The 23,847-nt window shown below is 36.7% G+C and overlaps 1 pseudogene; it reads left to right on the forward strand.

Moving 5' to 3' along the window:
• The first annotated feature begins 1,649 nt into the window (after positions 1–1,649).
• Positions 1,650–23,635, forward strand: LOC101089994 (annotated as a pseudogene).
• The last annotated feature ends 212 nt before the right edge of the window (positions 23,636–23,847 follow it).

The raw sequence follows: 23,847 nt of genomic DNA on the forward strand, positions 1-23,847 counted from the left end.
TGACCAAATCAATAATGCTGAAAAAAACAAGGAAGACCCATCCTCTCACCTAAGGGAAATAGGTGCTGGAGCCTGCTCAAGAAGGTGGGCTGAATGCTCCAAGAAGTTCTCCTGTAAGAAAACTCTTCAACTATGATAACATCTTCAAATATCAAAATAGTTGAGGTTGTGTCTCTCTCAAACAAAGGGGAAGTGTGATGAGCGTTAGTGCTCAAAGGTTTACTTACATGAAGATCTATCCTATCTGCCAACTTACCTGACACAAACTCTCAGAAATCCTCACCATTACTCATTTTCCCCTATGATGGTACTGAAATCCCCGATTTCTGATTAGAAACTGGAAAAAGGAAGAGTATGAAAGACATCATGGAAGAAACTACTTAAGTCATTTTGTCTAAGGCATGAGATATTGTAGGGCTGAGAATATTGAGGAAACTTCTGTAAGTTCCTGTGTGCAGAAATAACCTTGGCTCCACTCCCTTATTATGAGGGGAAGTCCTCTCAACTTTATGTGGCATATCTTGGAGATGGAATATTTCAGAATTTAGGAGACATTTCTCCCATACTCAATATTATCCATACAAAGCCATGATACATTTTGATATTTATCAATCACCTCTCAGTCACTTTCTATCCTTTGAAGCACTTTCATATACATTTTTATTTGTTTCAAATACTGGAAATAATGGCCAGTCACTGTTCTGAGCACTTAACATGAATTATATCATTTAATCCTTACAAAACCCTATGGAGTAAGTGCTATTATCATCCCCATTTTACAAATGTGCAGATCAAGACATGGGGAGGTTAATAATTTGCCCAAAGTCAGACAGCTAGTAAATAATGAAGCCAATATTTACACTCAAATGTGCCTAACATGAATCACCACTGTTTAACAAATATACCATACATATCATAGTATATTTACACTTTGTAACCTGCCTTCTCACTCAATAAATATTATAGAATCTTTCAGTGTCAGTAAATATAACTTTACATTGTCATTTCAAATGCATGTTTATTATTTCATTACAAGGTTGTACCAAAATTTATTTAATCTCTTATTGATACAAATTTTGATTGTACCTGGTTTTTCACAATTTAAATATTATTATGCTAAAAACCTTTTATGTACACACATCTTCATGCACATGTATTACTATTTCCTCAGAATTAATTCTCATAAATTTTGTGCCACTTTCAGGATGTGACAGGAATGACCTACAAACTATCCCAAGGAAAGCCCCAAAGGAAAGAGCCAAGCCAATGGCTTTATAGGATTAAGCACAAATTCAGAAATGAAGATGTATTTCATCAGAGTAGAGAGAAAAAAAACAAGCAAAATAGCAAATATCAAAGAATAAGAAGAATTTATATAGCAAGTCAAGGAAATAAGTGAAGAAGATAAAGCTAAAGACAAACTAAAGACAGGACCTATGAACATTTGAGAATTGGTAAGTTAAGAGAGAAGAATATTGTCTGGTGGTGGCCTTAATGGACAAAATGAACAGACTGACAGTGCAAAATGAGAAATTTGGATCATGGGGCTCTGTTCAGAATTATTTCAGGAGCAAAGAGAAGGGAGAGGCCATGGTCTTATGTTGAGGTGCCAATCAGAGGAGAAAAAGACAGCTGATAGAAGAGCCAACATGATGGCTCCAGAAGTGAGCAGCAGGATCCAGCTGTTGAAAAAGAGTAATGCTCTCAGTCCTGACAGCCTCACTGCTGAGTTCAACACAACACTGGAGGATAGAAGTTTCAGCAAAGCTTTGAAGCTACTGTTTTCGGTGGTACCTAGGAGGAAGGGGAAATGGCCATCAAGGTGACACAAGGAATCTAGCTGCAAAAGGTGCTGAAAGTGGCAGAATTCATACTTCTCAAAGCCCAGGAACAGCAATAAAGGGATAGGCAATATTTGACTGACAATTATTAGAATTTCTCTGAAATTCATTAAATGTCAAAGGCTGTGAAATGTGTCTGGATCAAAAAAAAAAACCTTTGGTATATGCTTTTCTTCTCAAACTCTTGCAGAGAAATGAAATGCCAGATGTATTGATGAAATCGAAGAATATAACACATAGCAATGGGTAGATAAGGGAAGAAGCTGAAATAATAGTGAAGCAAGGAAAGTTTACCTTTATAAGTGGTCTGCCACACCTCTCTTATGGAAACTTATGTCGGGTTTGAAAGAAGCAAAAGTCTAGGGGCACCTGTGTGGCTCAGTCAGTTAAGCATTCTACTTCAGCTCAGGTCATGATCTCATGGTTCGTGGGTTTGAGCCCCGTGTCAAGCTCTGTGCCGACAGCTCAGAGCCTGAGCCTGCTTCAGATTCTGTCTCCCTCTTTCTCTGACCCTCCCCTGCTCACACTCTGTCTCTCTCTTTCAAAAATAAACATTAAAAAAATTTTTTAAAAAGAAAGCAAAAGTCTAAAGATGAAAGGGGGATGGTTTATATATAACCAGTTAAATATTTTTCAGAATAAAACATCCTGGTAAGATACACAGAAGGCCAGAGAAGCTAAAATCAGACAAAGTGAAAAGTTATAAATATATAAGCCAAAGGCAAATATGCTAGTAGCAAAATTCTGTAAGTGGTGAAAATTCTTGGCATCCACTTTGTAGGAAAATAACACAGGAATAACTTGGGAAATCAAAATAAAGATCAGAGGAAAAGAAAATAAATGTGGAGAATTTGTAAGTTATTATCATATAGGCTAAGACTGAGCAAGCAGTTTGGGTGATATAAAGCCATGCTAATGTGAACCACTGAGGTAGGTGTCTGGGACAATAAATCCAACATTCAGAAAGCTCACATTCTAGCACCTGGAAGAAGACAAGGTGGGCTTGATCAAAGTGTGGTTTTTAGAAGAATTAACACAGTGCAGAACAAAATACTTGAACTTAGGCATCAGACAAATCTGTTTGCATCTTAGCTCTAAAATTTACTGGTTATATAGCGTTAGACAAGTTACCTCTCTAAGGTTTGGTTTTTTCATTGTAAAATGAGGATAATAATGGTATCAACCACAGAGGGCTATTGTAAGAAATTGATGAGATAATATATATAAAGTTCTTAGAAGGGTTCCTGGCATATAAGAAGTGCTCAATAAGTATAGGGATATCAGGGAAAATGTTCAACAAAATTTTAATAGTAATATTTCTTGGTGATAAGATTTGTAGAGTTCTTCCTTCTTTATCTCTTGAATGGACTTATTTTAATTCCAGTAGTTAACATGCAGTGTTATATTAGTTTCAGGTGTACAAAAGAGTGATTCAACAATTCCAGACATCCTCCAGTGCTTCATGACAAGTGCACTCCTTAATCCCCATTGCCTATTTTACCCATCCCCACCTAACCTTCCCTCTGGTAACCATCAGTTTGTTATCAACAGCTAAGAGTCTGTTTCTTGGTTTCTCTCTCTCTCTCTCTCTCTGTCTCTCTTTCTCTTTTCCCTCTTGCTTGTTTTTGTTTTGTTTCTTAAATTCCATACATGAGTGAAATCATATGGTATTTTTCTTTCTCTGACTGACTCATTTTGTTTACCATAATACTAACTCCATCCATGTCATTGCAAATGGCAAGATTTCATTCTTTTTTATGGCTAATAAGATTCCATTGTGTATATGTAACACATATTCTTTACCCATTCATCTATTAATGGACATTTTTGTCTCCTTCCATAATTTGGCTATTGTAAATAATGCTGCTATAAATATAGGAGTCCATGTATCCATTTGAATTAGTGTTTTTGTATTTTGGGGTAGATGCTAGATTGGGAGGTAGTTCTATTTTTAACTCTTTGAGGAATGTCCATAGCGTTTTCCACAGTGGTTACACCAGTTTGCATTCCCACAAACAGTGCAAGAAAGTTCCTTTTTTTCCACATCCCACCAGCACTTGTTGTTTCTTGTGTTGTTAATTTCAGCCATTCTAACAGGTGTGAGGTGATACCTCATTGTAGTTTTGATCTGCATTTCCCTGATGATGAGTGATGTTGGGTATCTTTTCATTTGAATGGACTTTTACAATAACATCTTATTTTGAAATAGTTTAAGACTCAGAATAAATTGCAAAAATTATTATAGAGTTCCTGTGTACCTTTCACCCAGTCTCTACCGATGTTAATATCTTACATAACCATAGTACAATGTCAAAACCAGGATATTAGCATTGCTACAATACTATTAACTAAGGTACAAACTTTATTTGAAGTTCACCAGTTTTTATAAGCACTCTTTTGACATACAGTTCTATAAAATTTTATCACATGTGTAGATTTGAGTAACCATCACTACAATCAGAACACAGAACTGTTGGTTGTGAATTTTAAAATGACAGTGTGGCATGTTTTCTTTCTTAAAATATATAGCATTATAATTATAAATTATAATCTTTTTCTTATCCTTTAAAAAATTCCTACCAAAACTTACACAATGAATGAAAAACAAAAATTTATAGCTATAAATACCTACATTAAGAAAAAAAGAAAGATCTTAAATAAACAGCCTAACATTACATTTCAAGGAAATAGAAAAAGAAAAAACTAAGCCCAAAATTAGCAGAAGGAAAAAAATAATAAAGATTAAAGCAGAAATAAATTAAATAGAGAATAGAAAAGCAATAGAAAAGATTAACAAAACTAAGAGTTGATTTATTGAAAACATAAAGAAAATTAACAAATCTTTAGCTAGACTAACCAAGAAAAAAGAGAGAGAAATTGAATAGATAAAACCAGAAATGAAACACATTACAACTGATACTACAGAAGCACAAAGAGACTACTATGAATAATTATAAACCAACAAATTGGACAACCTAAGAGAAACAGATAAATTCTTAGAAATATGCAATCAAACAAGACTTAATCATAAAGAAACAGAAATTCTGAACACATCAGTTATGACTAAGAAAATTGAAACAGTAATCTAAAATCTCCCAGCAAAGAAAAGCTCAGAACCAGATGGTTTTATGGGTGAATTCTAACAAACATCAAAGAAGAACTGACATCAATCTTTTTCAAACTCTTTCAAAAAACTGAAGAGGAGGTAACACTCTCAAACACATTGTAGGAGACCAGCAGTTCCCTGATACCAAAGCCAGATAAGGACAGTATGAGAAAAAAAAAAAAAAAAACCTGCCAGCCAACATCCTTGATGAACATACATGCAAAAATTCTCAACAGAATACTAGCAAACTGAATTCAACAGCACATTAAATGGATCATTTGCCGTGATCCAGTGGGATTTATCCTTAGGATACAAGGATGATTCAACATATACAAATCAATAAATATGATACATTACATTAAAAGAATGAAAGATACAAATTGTATTATTCTCTTAGTAGATACAGAAAAGGCATATGACAAAATTCAGTATCCTTTCATGATAAATAAAAGTGGGTACTGAAGGAACATACCTCAATACTATGAAGCTATAAATGACAAACCCACAGCTAACATAGTGGTGAAAGCATGAAGGTTTTCCTCTAAGATCAGGAAGAAAACAAGGGTATCCACTTTCACCACTTCTATTCACCATACCATTGGAAATCCTAGCCAGAGTGATTAGGCAAGAAACAAAAATAAAAGGCATTCAAACTGAAAGGAAAAAGTAAAACTGTCTCTATTTGCAAATGACACGGTATTATATATAGAACACCCTAAAGACTATACCAAAATACTTAACACTAATAAATGAATTCCATAAAGTTGCAGGATATAAAATCAACATACAGAAATCAGTTGTGTTTTTATACACTAATAACAAAGTATCAAAAAAGATAAAGAAAACAATCCAGGGGCACCTGGCTAGTGTAGTCAGAGGAGCATGCAACTCTTGATCTCAGAGTTGTGGGTTCAAGTCCCACATTGGGTGTAGAGATTACCAAGAATAAAATCTTAAAAAAAAGAAAACAATTCAATTTACAATAACATCAAAAACAATAAAATACTTAGAAATAAATGGAACCAAGGAAGGAAAAGATCTCACTGAAAACTACAAGACTTTGATGAAAGAAATTGAAGAAGACAAAAATTAAAGGGAATATATCCTGTGTTCATGGATCAGAAGAACGAATATTGTTTAAATGTCCATACTACCCAAAGCCACCTATAGATTCAATGCAATCCCTACCCAAATCATAATGGTGGGGTGCCTGGGTGGCTCAGACAGTTCAGCATCTGACTCTTGATTTCAGCTCAGGTCATGATCTCATGAACATGGAATCAAGCCCTTCCTCAGGCTCCATACTAAGCTGAGTGTGGAGCCTGCTTGAGATTCTCTCTCTTTCCCTCTTTCTTTGTCCCTGCCCTGTGTGCACATTCTCTCTCTCTCTGAAAATAAACTTTTAAAAATCACAATGGCATTTTTCACAGAAATAAAAAACACAGTCTCAAAATTTATGGAACCACGAAAGTAGCCAAAGCAATCCTGAGAAAGAAAAACAAAGCTGGAGGCATCATACTTCCTGATTTCAAACTACATTACAAAGCTACAGTAATCAACAGTGTGGTACTGATATAAAAACAAACACATAAACCAATGGAACAAAGTTAAGAGCTCAGAAATAAACCCATATTTACACACTCAATTAATATTTGATGAGGGAGACAAAATACTCAATGGGGAAAAGATAGTATCTTCAACAAATCGTGTTAAGAAAACTGGATATTCACCTCCACAAGAATTAAACTGGACCTCTATCTTACAACACTCACAAAAATTAACTTGAAATTGATTAAGAACTTAAACATAAGACCTGAAACCATAAAGCTCCTAGAAGAAAACAGGGGGAAATCTCCCTGGCACAGGTCTTAGAAAATATTTTTTTGGATATGACACCAAAATGACAAGCAATAAATAAAAAATGAACAAGTGGGACTACATCAAATTCAAAAGCTTCTGCACAGCAAAAGAGAGAGTCAAGATAATAAAAAAGGCAACCTATGGAATGGAACAAAATATCTGCAAACCATATATGTGATAAGAGATCAATTTCCAAAATATATAAGGAACTCCTATAACTCACTAGCAAAAACACAAAACAAAACACAATAAAACCCAAAAACAAATAATTCAAATTTAAAAATGATCAAAGGACCTAGATAGACATTTTTTCAGAGAAAATATGCAAATAATCAACAGGTATATGAAAAGATGCTCAACATCACTAATTCATCAAGAAAATACAAATCAAAACTATAAGATATCATCTCATACATGTTAGAGTGGCTATTATCAAAAAGGAAACAGATAAGTGCTAACAAGGACATGGAAAATAAGGAACCTTTATGCACTGTTGGTCAGAATGTAAGTTGGTACAGCCATAATGGAAAACACTATGGAGGCTCCTCAAAAAATTAAAAATACAACTACCCTATGATCCAGCAATTCCACTTCTTTTTTTAAAATTTTTTTAAGTTTATTTATTTTGAGAGAAAGAGAGAGAGAGTGAGTGGGTGAGCAGGGGAGGGGCAGAGAGAAAGGGAGAGAAAGAATCCCAAGCAGGCTCCACGCTATCAGCACAGAGCCTGATGGTGGGGCTCGAACTCACAAATTGTGAGATTCATGACCTCAGCCAAAACCAAGAGTCGGATGCTTTAACTGACTGAGCTACCCAGATGCTCACAATTTCACTTCTGAGTACATAACTGAAGGAAATAAAATCACTACCTTGAAGACATATCTGCACCTCCATATCTATTGTAGAATTATTTACAATAGCCAAAAGACAGAAATAAAGTAAGTGTCCACCAATGGGTGAATGGATTAAGAATATGACATATATAAACAATGGAGTATTATTATCCATAAAAAAAGAAATCCTGCTATTTGTAATAACATTGGTAGACCTTGAGGGCATTATGGTAAGGAAAATAAGTCAGACAGAGAAAGACATATACTGTATGATCTCAGTTACATGTGGAATCTTAAAAAAAAAAAAAAAAACTCATAGCAACAGGTGATTGCCAGGGGCTGGGGAGCAGGTGATGGATGATAGTAGTCAAAAAATACAAACTCCCAGGGCGCCTGGGTGGCTCAGTGGGTTATGCGACCGACTTCAGTTCAGGTCATGATCTCACTGTTTGTGGGTTCGAGCCCCTCGTCGGGCTCTGTGCTGACAGCTCAGAGTCTGGAGCCTGCTTCTGGTTCTGTATCTTTCTCTCTCTCTCTGCCCCTCCCCCACTCGCACTCTGTCTCTCTGTCTCTTGAAAATAAATAAATGTTAAAAAAATTTTTTTTAAATACAAACTCCCAGTTAAAAGATGAATAAATTCTGGGGATGTAATGTACAACATGGTGACTATAGTTAACCATACTATATTGTATACTTGAAAACTGCTTAGAGTGTAGATTTTAAATGTTTTCTTTCACCATATACAAAAAAATGGTAACTATATTAGGTGATAGATGTATTAACTAACCTTATTGCAGTAATCCCTTTATAATATATATATATATATATATATATATATATATATATATATATATATAACTTATTACATTGTATTCCTTAACATACACAATGTTATATGTAAATTATATCTCACTAACCTGGAAAAGTTCCTTCCATAGATATATAGTACATTTGAAAATAAAAAAGGTTGATAATAGTCAATATGGGAACATTTTAGGATGCTGCAAACTATCGATAAGCATTCCTAATAGAAGTATCTTTGTAGGGCCTTTCAAATTCAGTTTCTCACATGCACATCCCACAGTAGCCAGCCAACTTTAGCTTGTCTCCTAAACATGAAGACAGAAAGTAGATGAAAGAGTGGTCACTCGTTTGTCAAAGTAGAGAAGTTCATGACCTAAAGGATGCAAAGAGGGGATTTTATTTATTTTTCATTTTATTTTATTTTATTAGGGAGAGAGAGAGAGAGAGAAAGTGCAAGAGTGGGGGAAAGGGGCAGAGGGAGAGAGAGAGAATCTAAGCAAGCTCCACACTTAGCACAGAGCCCAATGCAGGGCTTGATCCCATGACCCTGAGATCACGACCTGAGCTGAAATCAAGAGTTGGATGTTTAGCCAACTAAACCACCCAAGCACCCCTCAAAGAGGGGATTTTAAAGAAAAGATGCCTAGAAATATCTACAGAATCTAGGAGAGATTCAAATCTTAGAGGTATCATTTCTGGCAGTGTGTAGGAATGGAATTATGGGGTACAAATGGGGATAGATTGAAAATGTATATGTGGAATAATCAAACTTTGCCCCCTACACACACACATACACACACACACACACACACACACACACACACACTACTTCCAACACTCACAGAACATCCTCAGCCAGAACCTACTCTGTAAACCAGAAACCAATAGAGACTTATTAACTGGAGAAGCTGAACAAAAATCTGAGGAATCAGGGATAGCAAGAAAGATGATGGGTGAGGATGAATACAAAGTTGAATGTAAGTTGAAATGCTGCATATGAAATGGTCAGACACCCATGCATACCCCTTTCTCTATACCATGGTCAGAAAGTCTTCTAACCAAGTCAGTAACCTCAGGCAAGTAATTGAAAGAACCATCTCTGGAGAAATGTAGTTTAAAAGAAAAGGCTTCTACATATTGACAGTTTGGGTCCCCAATGAATTATGTGAACAATCAGTAGCAAACTTCTGCACACTGTACACCCTGCCCATATTCACAAAGCCCCTATTCATGTTTTATGCATCAAACCTACATATAAGCAAGTAACCAATCATCATGTCACTGATGAAAGCTCTCAACATATGACAAAAGCAAAATTAAACAGAAAGAAACTGAAGAAAGTAATTCAGAGAATGGAGAAAAAGCTGAAAAATATGAGAAATTATGGCTTCTATGAAATAGACATAAAATGTTATGAAAACAGTCAGGAAAAAAGTTTAAAAAAACTCTTAAAAATTAAAACTTAATAAAATTAGTTTAATTCATTTTATGTAAAATTAATACATGTAACTTAATAAAATAAAAACTCAATAGAAAACGAAAAAATAAAATCACAGAAAATTCCCCAAAAGTAGGACAAAAGTGAATGGAAGTCAGAAAATCGAAAAAAAATTAGTGTTCTCCATAATCAATCCAAGAGTTCTAATATCCAACTAATTAACGCTAGGTCCTAGAGAGACAAAGAGAGAGACAGAGAGAGAGAGAGAGAGAGAGAGAGAGAGAGAGAGAGAGAAGAGAGAGAGAGAGAGAGAGAGAGAGAGAGAGAGAGAGAGAAAGTGAAGGAGAAGAAATTTTTGAAGAAATACCATAAGAGAATGTTTTGGACCTGAAAAACATGAGTCTCCAGATTAAAACTGCTCACGAAAGTTCCAACAAAATGAATGTTAAAAGCTTTACCTATACCAGGGCACAGTACTGAAACTTCAGAAAAGTCCCAGGATGACATTTGTACAGCAAGCTAAGGGAGTAAACAGTCCATATGGGAAAAAGAGAGCAAAGAACCTTAAAGAAAAGCAAATTTTAGGAAAAGAAATTTTATGGTAGATGAGTTAATATGATGAAATATTTGAGAGAAGAGAAAAGGAAAGGTGGGGGGGGGGATATTTGATAGAACAACTTGGAAAAAATTTAAGAATACTATTTACCTTATTATAATAATATAAACACTGATACCAATTTAATGAAAATAAATGGTGACATGTCTATATTGAAAAGATGAAGAAAATGAGGAAAAATAGATGAGAAAGCTAAATCCTTATCTACCACTACAAAAAAACAATAGATATTAAATTTTTAAAAGTCAATAAATAGTAGAGTGAGGATGTTGTCTAGAAACATGGAAGTAAATAATAGAAGAAACACCTAATAATATTGAAAGTGGTTGCCTCCAAAGAGTCAGATCCAGGAATACATAAGAAAGGGGTAAGGAATTGCAGATTTATGTCATTAATCCCTTAACTTCTTAAATTATGCAAATGAATTACTTTGATTTTAAAAAATAACACAACTTCTGCTTCTTGGAAGATGGAGTAGATACATTTTTTCTTTATTCTCCCCACTAAGCACATCTAAAAACCCTAGAAATTATATATAAAACAAGCATAGGAAGACTATTGAAGGTGGAGAAAAGAAGACATACCAGCTAGGGATCTCAGTTGTAAGTTCCTCCAGTTTTCTTTTTGCTTAATATATCTCAGACTTAGAGACAAAGAATCTAGCTAGCAACCCAGAAACACCAGTGGGTACAGACAAAAAAAAAAAGCACAAATTAAAGTCTGCTTTCACTAGTCCAAGGACCAGGAAACTTCTAGACAATTAGCACTATACTCTAGTCGAACACCATAGAAAGCAACTGTAGCCCCGCCTTTACTCATTGTAGCAAAGGCTGAATGGGAAACTTACGCTTCCACTCTTGCATGCATCCACTCTTGCAAATTCATAAGGTGCTGCCCAAAACCTCCACTGGGTGGCACCAGAAAAGGCCATGTAAGGAGTTGGAATTTCTTCACTCCTGGGCAATAATGAGGCCCCATTAGTAGAAATCACCTGAGGGAGGGGCTAAGATGGCAGAATAGCATGGAAGTTTTTTTTTTTTTATGTCTCTCTTCCCTGAAATGCAGCCAGATCAACATTAAACCATCTTGCACACCTAGAAAACTGATTTGAGGATTAACACACCAATCTGTACAAACTGAACCACAGATCTTGGCAAGTACATGGCACAGAGAGGTGAACTGGGGGACAGAGGAAGCCGCAGAGGGCAGCGAGCTATTTTTGCTTGCAGAGAGAGGATGTAGACCAGGGTACAGTACAGGGAAAGCACCACCACCACCACCACCACCACCACCAAAAGCAGCTGGAGAGAAAGTGGAAAAGTGGAAACAGCCACAGGACTGAAAACAAGGGGCAGAAAGGAGAAAAGACAGGATTTAAATTCCATTAAGACTCTATAAACAGGGGGAATGCAGACTCTGAAACTCTGCAGCTCGATACCTGGTGGTGCTCTGGAGGGAAGGGCAAATCCCCAGAGGCAGAGAGCTAAGTCCAAGGGGTCCTTGGGCCACATGGGGAGTTGTGGTTCCCCTGCTGGGAGGACACTTGGTAGAGGCTGTGCAGACTCCCCACAGGCAAAGGACCCAGTGGGCCCTGAGAACAATCACATTCACTGGTACTAGAACATGGACATTAAGGGTGAAGCCTAGTGCCAGATGTGTGTTGTGATTTTCCAGAATCCCTGAAATGCTGCTGCTACAAGATCGAGTGAACTTTTTCTGGGGCAGGCTGGCACCCAGCCACAGTCTCTAGGCATCAACAGCAGTGTGGTCTCTCAAACGTTCCTGGGGGTGGGCCAGTACCTGGCCATTGCTCAGCGAGACCATCTCCCAGAGGGTCTGAGCAGATCAAAGCCACAGTCCCTCAGAAGGGAGGGGTTGGGAGGAGCCAAGATGGCGAAACAGCATGGAAGGTTTTCTTATGTCTCACGTCCATGAAATACAGCCAGATCAACACTAAACCATCCTGTACACCTAGAAAACTGATTTGAGGATTAACACAACAATCTGCACACCTGAATCACAGAATTCAGCAGGTTCATGGTGCAGAGAGATGAACTGGGGGAGAGAGAGAAGCCTCAGGGGCAGGGAGCTGTCTTTGTGTGCAGAGAGAGGATGGAGATGTGGGGGGGGAGGGGTGGAGAGAGGAGAATACAGGAAAAGCACCCCCCACCAAAAGTAGTTGGAGAGGAAGTGGAAAAGTGGAAACAGCTGCAGGGACCGAAACTAAAAAGGGAGAAAGGAGAAAGGGGAGGGTTTAAATTCCATTAGGACTCTATAAACAGGGGAGGTGCAGAGTCTGAAATTCTGCAGCTTGATGCCTGGCAGTGCTCTGGTGAGAAGGATGAATTCCCAGGAGCAGAGTGAAGTCCAGGGGGCCTCGGGCCACACAAGGAGAGGTGGTTCCCCTGCTGGGAGGACATTTGGTAGAGGCTGTGTGCCTCCCACAAAGGCAAAGGCCCCAGTGGACCCTAGAAAACAACGACATTCACTGGTTCTGGAATAAGGTCGTTAAGGGTGAAGCCTAGTGCCAGGTGTGTGTTGTGATTTTCCATAATGCCTGAAACAATGCTGCTACACGATCACATGAACTTTTTCTGGAGCAGGATGGCATCCAACCACAGTCTCTAGGCATTGCAGCAGCACGGTCCCACAGGCATTCCTGGGTGCAGCCCGCACCTGGCCATTGCTTGGTGAGAACCTCCTGCAGAGGGGCAGAATGGGGCAAAGCCACAGTTGCTCAGAATTAAGGGGTTGGGAAAAACAGCCACATCTGAGATAAAACTCAGGAGGCAGGTGCCACTTGGCAACTTGATGACTTGGTCATGGACAGTGTAAAAGGGGAGTGGATGAAAGCCAGAGACAAAGGATAAGGGTGTGACTGCTGACTGGAGAGAACAGAGTTCAGATACTAGAGACTGGGTAGCTGGGTGATGCCATTTTAACCTCTCCCACACATGTGCATACTCACCTACAAGGGCCATAACAATCCACTCCAGTAAGCTAAGCAGTGCCATCTAGGGAAGAACAGAACCATTACACTAAGCCCCGCCAAACTGGGCCAACCTTGCTCTTAAGAAACACCAAAAATCTCTATGCCTGCTTAGTTTATGGACTATAAAGTGATTCATAGGTTGACTTCTAGGGGTAAACAATGTACTTTCAATAGTATCTCAGTCTGTTCATGCTGGTCCATCTATTCAATTTTCTTTTTTTTTTCTCTTTTGTTTCTTTTTGTTATCTTGAATACAGAAAGAGAAAATTTTTTTCAATTTTTATTAAAATACTTTTCTTTAATTATTTTCTACTATATTTATAACTTTTTTGTAAATTTTCAAATACTACTTACTTCCATAATTTCATTTTATTCTATTTCATTGTATTCATTTTTTCAATATTTCAAATGTTTTCCTTTTTTTGTTTTTGTTTTGTTTTGTTTTTCCTCCTTTTCTCTAATCTATCAAGCCCCTTTCAACACCCAGACCAAAACACACCTAGGATCTAGCATCATTTATTTGATTTGTGTGTGTGTGTGTGTGTATGTGTGTGTTGTCTTTAATTTTTTAATTTTAATGTTTTAACTCATTGATTCCTTTTCTTCCTTCAAAATAAAAAACAGAAGGAATTCACCCCAAAAGAAAGAGCAGAAAGAAACGACAACCAGGGATTTAACCAACACAGATACAAGCAAGATGTCTGAACAGAATTTAGAATCACGTTAATAAGAATACTAGCTGGGGTCAAAAATTGATTAGAATCCCTTTCTGTGGCGAAAAAAGAAGTAAAAGCTAGTTAGGATGAAATAAAACTGCTATAACTGAGCTGCAATCTCAAATGGATGCCATGGTGGCAAGGATGGATGAGGCAGAGCAGAAATCAACAATATAGAGGGCAAACTTATGGGGAATAATGAAGCAGAAAAAAGAAGGAGACTACGAAATAAAATTAAAGAGCACAAAATAAAAATTAAAGAACTCAGTGACTCATTAAAAAGGAACAACATCAGAATCATAGGGGTCCCAGAAGAGAGAGAAAAAGTATTATGTGAGCAAATCATAGCAGAAAACTTTCCCAACATGGAGAAAGACACAGACATCAAAATCCAGAAAGCACAGGGGCCTCCCATTCGATTCAACAAAAACCAACCATCAACAAGGCATATCTTAGTCAAATTCACAAAATACTTAGGCAAGGAAAGAATCATGACAGCAGAAAGGGAAAAACAGTCCTTAACCTACAAGGGAAGACAGATCAGGTTTGCAGCAGACCTATCCATAGAAACTTGTCAGGCCAGAAAGGAGTGGCAGGATATATTCAATGTGCTGAATTGGAAAAAATATACAACCAAGAATTCTTTATCCAGCAAGACTCATTCAAATACAAGGGGAGATAAAAAATTTCCCAGACAAACAAAAATGAAAGGAGTTTATGAACACTAAACAGCCCTCCAAGAAATTTTAAGGGGGACTCTCTGAGGGGAGAAAAAGTGAAAAAAAAAAGAAAACCGAAAAAGACCAAAGGCAACAAAGACGAGAAAGGACCAGAGAACACCAGCAGACACTCCAACTCTACAAGCAACATTATGGCAATAAATTCATGTCTTCCAGTACTCACTCTAAATGTCAATGGTCTAAATGCTCCAATCAAAACACACAGGGTAACTGAATCGATAAGAAAACAAGATCCATCTATATGCTGTTTACAAGAGACCCACTTTAGACCTAAAGACACCTTCAGATTGAAAATAAGGGGATGGAGAACCATCAATCATGCTAATGGTCAACAAAACAAAGGCAGAGTAGCCATATTATGTCAGATAATCTAGATTTTAAAATAAGGACTATAACAACAGATGAAGGGCATTATATCATAATTAAAGGGTCTATCCACCAAGAAGACCTAACAGTTGTAAACATTTATCCTCCAAATGTGATAGCACCCAAATATGTAAATCAATTAATCACAAACATAAAGAAACTTGTTGATAATAATACCATAATAGTAGGGGGCTTCAACACCCCACTTACAGCAATGGACAGATCGTGTAATCAGAAAATCAACAAAGAAACAATGGCTTTGAGTGACACACTGAACCAGATGGATTTAACAGAAATATTCAGAATATTTCATCCTAAAGCAGCAGAACTCACATTCTTCTCGAGTGCACAGGGAACATTCTCCAGAATGGATTACATACTCGGACACAAATCAGCCCTTAACAACCACAAAATGATTGATATCATACCATGCATATTTTCAGTCCACAGTGCTATGAAACTTGAAATCAATCACAAGAAAAAATTTGGAAAGATTACAAATACTTGGAGTCTAAAGAACATCCTACTAAGGAATGAATGGGCTAACCAAGAAGTTAAAGAGGAAATTAAAAATTACATGGAAGCTAATGAAAACAATAACACCATGGACCAAAACCTCTAGAATGCAACAAAGTCAGTCATAAGAAGAAAGTATACAGCAATCCAGTCCTTCCTAAAGAAGGAAGAAAGGTCTCAGACACACAACCTAACCTTACACCTCAAAAAGCTGGAAAAAGAACAGCAAATAAAACCCCAAAACAGCAGAAGGCAGAAAATAATAAAGATTAGAGCACAAATGACTGTGATCGAAAAAAAAAAAAAAAAAAAAAAAAGAGTAAAACACATCAATGAAACCAGAAGCTGGTTCTTTGAAAGAATTAACAAAATTGATAAACCACTAGGTTTGGATCAAAAAGAAAAAGGAATGGGCCCAAATAAATAAAATCAAGAATGAAAGAGGAGAGATCACAACCAACGCTGCAGAAATAAAAACAATAATAAGAGAATATTATGAGCAATTATATGCCAATAAAATGGGCAATCTGGAAGAAATGGACAAATTCTTAGAAACATATACACTATCAAAACTGAAACAGGAAGAAATAGAAAATTTGAACAGACCAATAACCAGTAGAGAAATCAAATTAATAATCAAAAATTTCCCCCAAAAAAAGAGTCCAGGGTCCGATGGCTTTCCAAGGCAATTCTACCAAACATTTAAAGAAGAGTTAACACCTATTCTCTTGAAGCTGTTGCAAAAAAATAGAAATGGAAGGAAAACCCCCAAACTCTTTCCATGAAGCCAGCATTACCTTGATTCCAAAAGCAGACAAAGACCCCACTAAAAAGGAGAACTAGAGACCAATTTCCCTGATGAACATGGATGCAAAAATCCTCAATAAAATACCAGCCAACTGGATCCAACTATACATTAAAAAAGTTATTTACCACGACCAAGTGGGATTTATACCTGGAATGCAGGGCTGGTTGAATATTCACAAAACAACAAATGTGATGCATAACATCAATAAAAGAAAGGACAAGAACCATATGATCCTCTCAATAGATGCAGAGAAAGCATTTGACAAAATACAGCATCCCTTCTCCATAAATAAACCCAAGAAGGTAGGGATAGAAGGATCATACCTCAAGATCATAAAAGCCATATATGAAAACCCAATGCTAATATCATCCTAAAGTCAGGAACAAGACAGAGATGTCCACTCTCGCCACTGTTATTCAACATAGTATTGGAACTCTTAGTCTCAGCAATCAGACAATGCAAAGGAATAAAAGGCATCCAAATTGGCCAGGAGGAAGTCAAACTTTCACTCTTCGCAGATGGCAAGATTCCACAAAAAACTGCTAGATCACAGGATATAAAATCAATGCACAGAAATTGGCTGCATTCCTATATACCAATAATGGAGCGATGGAAAGAGAAATCAAGGAATCGATTCAATTTATGTTTGCACCAACAACCATATAATACCTAGGAATATACATAACCAAAGAGGTGAAAAATCTATACACTGAAAACTATAGAAAGCTTATGAAAGATATTGAAGAAGACACAAAAAAGGGAAAAATATTCCATGCCATTGTTAAAATGTCAATACTACCCAAAGCAATCTACATATTCAATGCAATACCTATCAAAATAATACCAGTATTCTTCACAGAGCTAGAACAAACAATCCTAAAATTTGTATGGAACCAGAAAAGACCCCAAATAGCAAAAGCAATCTTGAGAAAGAAAAACAAAGCAGGAGGCATCACAATCCCAGACTTCAATACATATTACAAAGCTTTAATCATCAAGACAGTATGGTACTGGCATGAAAACAGACACTCAGATCAATGGAACAGAATAGAGAACCCAGAAATGGACCCACAAACGTATGGCCAACTAATCTTTGACAAAGCAGGAAAGAACATCCAATGGAATAAAGACAGTCTCTCCAGCAAGTGGTGCTGGGAAAACTGGACAGCAACATGCAAAAAATTGAACCTGGACCACTTTCTTACACAAAAATAAACTCAAAATGGATGAAAGACCTAAATGTAAGACAGGAAAGCATCAAAATCTTCGAGGAGAAAGCAGGCAAAAACCTCTTTGATCTTGGCCACAGCAACTTCTTACTCAACACGTCTCCAGAGGCAAGGGAAACAAAAGCAAAAATGAACTATTGGGACCTCATCAAAACAAAAAGCTTCTGCACAGCAAAGGAAACAATCAGCAAAACTAAAAGGCAACCGACAGAATGGGAGAAGATATTTGCAAATGACATATCAGAAAAAGGGTTAGTCTCCAAAATCTATAAAGAACTTATAAAACTCAACACCCAAAAAACAAATAATCCAGTGAAGAAATGGGCAAAAGACATGAATAGACACTTCTCCAAAGAAGACACCCAGATGGCAAATAGACACATGAAAAACTGTTCAACATCACTCATCATCAGGGAAATACAAATCAAAACCACAATGAGATAACACCTCACACCTGTCAGAATGGTAACATTAACAACTCAGGCAACAACAGATGTTGGCAAGGATGTGGAGAAACAGGATCTCTTTTGCATGACTAAGGGGAATGCAAACTGGTGCAGCCACTGTAGAAAACAGTATGGAGGTTTCTCAAAACATTAAAAATAGAACTACCCTACAACTCATCAATTCCAATACTAGGTATTTATCCAAGGAATATAGGTGTGCTGTTTCAAAGGTGCAAACGCACCCCAATGTATATAGCAGCACTATCAACAATAGCCAAAGTATGGAAACAGCCCAAATGTCCATCGATGGATGAATGGATAAAGAAGATGTGGTATATATATATATACAATGGAGTATTACTCAGCAATCAAAAAGAATGAAATCTTGCCATTTGCAACTATGTGTATGGAACTGGAGGGTATTATCCTAAGGGAAGTTAGTCAGTTAGAGAAAGACAAATATATGACTTCACTCAGATGTGGAATTTAAGATAAAACAGATGAACATAAGGGAAGGGAAGCAAAAATAATATAAAAACAGGAAGGGGGACAAAACATAAAAGACTCTTAAATATAGAGAACAAACAGAGGGTTGCTGGAGGGGTTGTGGGAAGGGGGATGGCCTAAATGGGTAAGGGGCATTAAGTAATCTCCTGATATCATCGTTGTACCACATGTTAACTAACTTGGATGTAATTTAAACAATAAAATAAATTAATAATTAAAAAAAAAAGAAATCACCTGAGAAGCTTGGTCTTCCACACACCCTCAACAGTAACAAGGTGACTTCTGCACTGGGGTGATGTTAGAGAAAGCTAACTGCCCAACATAAATGAAACCCCTATAACTTTTAGTATGAGTGAAAGTCAGATGTGGAGCATTAACAAGGCACTTCCTTCCTTCCCAGCCAGGGAGTCATCAGTGGAGGTCTAGTGAAGAGATGGAAATCCTACCCTTGCCAGGAGTAATGAAAATTTCCCCAACCTTGGGTGTTAATTGAGGTTGAATAGGGAATATAGACTTCTACCCCTACCTGGAAATAATGAGGTGACACCCCTCTTACCTGCCAAATCAGTATCAAAAAAGGCCAGCTAAAACAGGTTTAAAAAATATCCAGAGCCTCATAATATTACAGCCAAAATGTTCAAACTTCAACTGAAAATTACTTGTACAAGGAACCATGAAGATCTCAAACTGAATGAAAAAAGACAAAATAAACGGTAACCCCAAGATGACACAGATGTTAGAATATCGGTCCAAGATTAACCATCATCATAATCATACTTCAGTGGGCAATAATGAACACAATTGAAGCAAATGATAAAACAGAGAAACTCAGGAACAAATAGAAAGTCTCAACAAAGGAACAGAGGACATAAAGAACAAAATGCAAATTTTAGAACTAAAAAATAAAATCACCAAAATATAAAGCTCAATTGATGGTCCCAACATCAGAATATAGGGGATAGAGGAAAGAATTGGTAACCTAGAAGACAGAGCAATAGAAATTACCCCATCTGAAAAATAGAAAATATAGTGAAAAATAATACACAAAGCTGCATTGACTTATGGGACTATAACAAAAAATCTAATATTTCTCATTGGAGTCCTAGGAGAAGAGTGAGAGGGTGGGTCTGAAAAAAATGCTCAAAGAAATAACAGCTGAAAACATCCCACATGGTTCCCTACAGGTTCAAGAAGCTAAGTGAATCCAAAAATGGTAAATGCAAAAAAATCCACACCAATACATCATAGTCAAACTTCTTAGACTAAAGTCAAAGAAATAATATTGAAATCAGTGAAAGAGTAATGATTACTTATCTATAGGGGGGAAAGAATTTGAATAGCAGACTTCTCATCAGAAACCATGAATGCCAAAATAAAGTAGCACAACAATTTCAAGTGCTGAAACAAAAACTATCACCTTAGAATTCCATATCCAGAAAAAATATCAAGAATGAAGGGGAAATCAAGACATTCCCAGATGCAGAAAAACTAATAGAATTTATCATGAGCAGACTTACCTATAAGAATGGCTAAAGGAAGTTCTCTAAACAGAAAGAAAATAGTAAAAGAAAGAAACTTGGAACATCATGAAAAGAAAGAACACAGTAACCAAAAGTATGGGTATATACAATAGGTTTTCCTTCTCTTGAGTTTTATAAAGTATGTTTTATGGTTAATGCAAAAATTATAATATTGTCTGATGTGGTTCTAAACATATGTAGAGAAAATATTTAAAACAATCACATTATAAATAGGGAGGGTAAAAGGACATAAAGGGAGCTAAAGTTTCTATACTTCATTCAAACTGGTAAAATGATGATACATGTAATAAGTTACATACATGTATATAAAATGTAATACCAAAAGTAATCACTAAAAATTCTATACAGAAAGAATCTAAGGGTGCCTGGGTGGCACAGTCGGTTAAGCATCAGGCTCTTAATTTCAGCTTAGGTCATGATCTCACAGTTGGTGGGATTGGGCCCCATGTTGGGCTCTGCACTGAAAGTGTGGATCCTGCTTGGGATTCTCTCTCTCCCTCTCTCTGTCTGTCTCTCTGTCCCTTCCCCACTCACATGCACACACATGTTCTCTCTCTCTCAAAATAAATAAACTTAAAAAAACACTATAGATAAATCAAAATGGAATTCTAAATAATGTTCAAGTAACCCACAGGAAAATAAAATAAGTAAAGCCTATAAATCAAAAACAGAAAACAAAAAATAAAATGGCAGACCTCAACCCTGATATACTGATAATTTACAATGGTCTAAATATACCAGTTAAAAGACAGAGATTAGCAGTGGGAATTTAAAAACATGACCCGACTTTATGTTGTCTACAAGAAACTCACTTAAAATATAATGATATTGACAGGTTGAAAGTAAAAATAGAGAAAATGACATATCAAGCAAAGGAGACTAGGAATAGCCATATTAGTATCACTAGGAATAGCCATATTAATATCACATAAAGTAAACTCCAAAGAAAATTACCAGAGACAGAGATGGGCATTACATAATGATAAAAGGAAAAGTCTACCAGGAATCCTAAATGTGTATGCACCAAACAACAGGGCTGAAAGATCTATAAAGCAAAAACTGATAGAACTGTTCTTAGAATTGGAAAAACAGAACTCTTTCTCTATTTAGAAAAATAGACAAATCCACAATTATACTAGGGGGAAATATGCAAGTATATGGAATTGAGCAACACAGTCAACCAACAGGATAAATAGAGCACTACACCCAATAACAGTCAACTACACATTTTTTTCAAGTACCCATGAAACATATACCAAGATAGATCATATTGCGGGCCATAAAACAAATTTCAACCAATTTAAAAGAATTTAAATCATACCAAGTGTGTTCTCCAACCATAATGGAATCATACATGAAATCAATAACAGTAAAATAACAGTAAAATCTTCAAACTCTTGGAAACTAAACGCACTCCTAATTAATCCATGAGTTAAAGAGGAAATGTTGGAGGATATCAAACAGTGCTTCAGAATGAATGAATGAAAATGAAAACACAACATATTAAAATTTGTTAAGACAGCTAAAGCAGTGCTGAGAGGGAAATTTATAGCACTAAATGCATATATTAAAAAACAGTAATAGTCTCAAATCAATAATCTAAGCTCTCAGCTTAAGAACTTAGAAAACAAAAAGAAAAATAAACCCAAAGCAATCAGGAAAGAAATAATAAACAGCAGTCAATAAAAGTGAAAATAGAAAAATAATAGAGAAAATCTATGAAATAAACAGATGGTTCTTTACTTTTTTCAAGTTTTATTTCAATTCCAGTTAGTTGATATAAAGTATAATATTAGTTTCAGGTGTACAAAATAGTGATTCAACCCTTCCATTTAACACCTGGTGCTCATCACAATAAGTGCACTTCTTAATCCCCATCACCTATTTAACCCACACCCTCACCCACCTCCCCTCTGATAACCATTAGTTTGTTTTCTATAGCTAAGAGTCTGTTTCTTAGTCTCTCTCTCTCTCTCTCTCTCTCTCTCTCTCTCTCTCTCTCTCTGCTTTGCTCATTTGTTTTGTTTCCTAAATTCCACATATGAGTGAAATCATATGGTATTTGTCTTTCTTTGAATGACTTATTTCGCTTAGCATAATACTCTCTAGCTCGATGTATGTCGTTGCAAATGGCAAGATTTCATTCTTTCTTATGGCTGAGTAGTATTCCATTGTATGCATGTACCACATCTTCTTTATCCATCATCAGTCAATGGACTCTTGGGCTGATTCCATAATTTGGCTATTGTAGATAATGTTGCTATAAACATTGGGATGCATGTAACTCTTTGAATTAGTATTTTTGTATTCTTTGAGTAAATACCCAATAGTGCTATTGCTGGGCTATAGGGTAGTTATATTTTTAAATTTTTGAGGAACATCCACACTGTTTTCCAGAGTCGCTGCACCAGTTTGCATTCCCACCAACAGTGTAAGAGGGTTCTCCTTTCTCTACATCCTCACCAACACCTGTTTCTTTTTTGTTGATTTTATCCCTTCTGACAAGTGTGAGGTGATAGCTCATTGTAGTTTTGACTTGCATTTCCCTGATGATGAGTGATGTTGAGCATCCTTTCATGTGTCTGTTGACCATTTGGATGTCTGCTTTGTAGAAATGTCTGTTCATGTCTTCTTCCCATTTTTTAATTGGATCATTCATTTTTTAGGGGTGTTGTGTTTTATAAGTTCTTTATATATTTTGTATATTAAGCCTTTATCACATATGTCATTTGCAAATATCTTCTCCCATTCTATAGATTGCCTTTTAGTTTTGTAGAAACTACAAAATCCATGGAAAGTACAGGTCATGGCAGCTGCGTCCCTGATGGTTCTGAGTGACATTATCTCACAGCAGCTGGTGGAGAGGTGAGGTCTGTAGGAACACCAGACTGGCTGGACCCTAACTATGGTCTCTCTGGGCTGTGGTTTTGTGGGCTCTGTAGTAGAAGGCTTGTACAGGGGTTTTGACCAGCTTATCCTCAGCACCACCAAGGTAGATGCACTAAAGACGATGCTATTAAATCAGTGGAGCTTTTCCCTGTGCTTTCTAGGCTGCTTCTTCCCACTGGTAGGAGCATTCAATGGACTGTCAGTCCAGGACATATGAGCCAAGCTACAGCAGGACAATCCTGGTGCCCTTATTACCAACTATAATCTCTAGCCTGCTGTGCAGTTAGCCAACTTCTACCTGGTTCACCTTCATTACAGCTTGGCCCTTATCCAGTGTGTTACTGTTATCTGGAATGCCTATCTATCCTGGAAGACACACCAGCTCTAGGCCTGCCTTACTCCATTGTCTCTACCTTGTGGTGATCCAGCTTGACCTGGATGGTCAGACAACCTCCTCAAAGTGGGCATATCAGTTTTCATGGGGTTCAGTTGCAAGTCAGAATTTAATGGGTTTAGAACCTGACTGCTTTTGAAATCATTAAAACCTTTATAATTGTCTTATACTCAAAACAAAGAGATCATTCTTTAAAAAGATCAATA

This window comes from Felis catus, chromosome X (genome assembly GCF_018350175.1).
Source record: "Felis catus isolate Fca126 chromosome X, F.catus_Fca126_mat1.0, whole genome shotgun sequence".
NCBI classification, from domain to species: Eukaryota; Metazoa; Chordata; class Mammalia; order Carnivora; family Felidae; genus Felis; species Felis catus.